We start from the raw sequence: 1,886 nt of genomic DNA on the forward strand, positions 1-1,886 counted from the left end.
TCGCCTCTCGCGGCTCGATTCAGTCCTTACCGCACAGTGCCCGAGCGCTGGCGACCACCACCGTCCGAGTTGGCTGGAAGCGCAGGTACCTCGTTGATTTCTGCCAATTTTGCCAAGAGGTTCTTTTTTTTATTCTCCAGTGATGCGTGCATTCAGGCATTAGTAGTCCGGTGGGATTTGTTGTTTTGCAACATCTGGAACCTGCCTAGGGCGAAGAATTATAGTCTGAATCTAAGTTGGTGTATTTTTCCTCAACTTCGATACAGTCACAGTATATAGATTTTATCAGAGGTGTCAACATCCAAAGCGATTACAGACTTGGGCTAAACATATAGACTGGTAAGGAAACTGCAGGATTGATTGGCCATGGCAATCCTAGACTGCTCCATTCTAGTTTGTGTTCCGCTGGCATGATGGTTTAATTTTGAGTGTAAAAATATGAAAAGAGGAACAATAAGACTGCTCCCAGGTGTGCGTTTTGTTATCCCTTTAGCTTCTTCTGAATGTTGGTGGTAGTTGGTTAGTTACAGGGCCAGGAGCGCCAGACCGTCGGTGCTCCATTAGTGGTGATTGCGTGTCGTGGTTCTGAAACTCCACTATGATGATTCGCTGACTTGCGACTTTTTCTAGCACCCTGCATCCAGAATTGGCGCATTAGGCTTGGTTGGTTTCGGAATTTCCCAGAATGAGCTGGTAAGAATGGGCAGTCATGCGATGGTTGATTTTTAGAAATCATTCACCCACCAGCGTGACCCATGGGTGTCTAACTGCCCGATGAAAATTTACACAACGAACACTGGGGTAGTAAGCTAGTGGTCTTGGAGGATTTAAGTCATGGGCAAACATAGCCCATTTTGCGCTGCAGTCGGTGACACGCGGGCAGTGCAAATTTCATCTTTAGGAACTTTGATAAGTGTAAAACGGGAAGGAAAAGGTTTTTATGCAATACAGGAATGCTTTACGGTTTATCTTACATTTACTTCTGCTTTCGTTGGCAGGCCGAGAGGACCGAAAGGCCCAGACGAGCGGTCAGTAGTGGTTGATTGTGTGCCGGCCCTCGAATCTGCCATACGAGGATTTGCTGACAGGGGGACTGAGGTGGTTGTCAACCCAGCGCTTGGCACAAATTTCGATAGCTTGCCGGAGGCGTGTGAATTCTACAATCTTTATTCATGGGAGGTTGGATTTGGTATTCGTTACGGCAAAAGCAGGCAGAATGTCAATGGGACCAAGTGTATGCAGGAGATCGTATGCGGCTGTGCTGTAAGCTTATTTACATGCTTTTGGCTTTTTCGTGTGCTGCTTCGCATGGGCAAATGTACTAGCATGCCAAGAGATGGATGCTGACGTATTTTTTTTTTGGCAAAATCCTCTGTTCAAATCATTTTCAGGGCAAGCCAGAGAGGGAGAACAGCTCGTCGATGAGAAGCAATTGTGCCGCAATGATGCGACTGCACCGGACAGATGATGGTGGGTGGTATGTATCGGAGAATCGTGCTGCACACAACCATGAACTGCTTCAGACATGTGCGGAGAAGCTACACTGGCCATCCCACCGGCGCATTGACACATACACGAGAGACCTTGTGAAGCAGTTGCGGGAGAACAATGTTAATCTTGGCAAGGTTTACAGCATCATTGGCAGCCTGTTTGGCCGGATGGAGAATGTACCGTTCACGAAGAGGTGCCTTCGAACTTTCTGTGGAAAGCTTAGTAGGGAGCAGGCAGACGATGATGTGCGCAAGACTATGGATGCATTCTCCGAGCTGGGATCTAATGACCCGGAGTTTTCGTATGTGGTTGAGGTTGATAAAGAAAGCAAGATAAAAACCCTGCTGTGGACTAATGGGAGAAGCAAGATGCAATACCACAGTTTCGGGGATGTC

Source organism: Triticum aestivum, chromosome 4B, assembly GCF_018294505.1.
Source record: "Triticum aestivum cultivar Chinese Spring chromosome 4B, IWGSC CS RefSeq v2.1, whole genome shotgun sequence".
NCBI lineage: Eukaryota > Viridiplantae > Streptophyta > Magnoliopsida > Poales > Poaceae > Triticum > Triticum aestivum.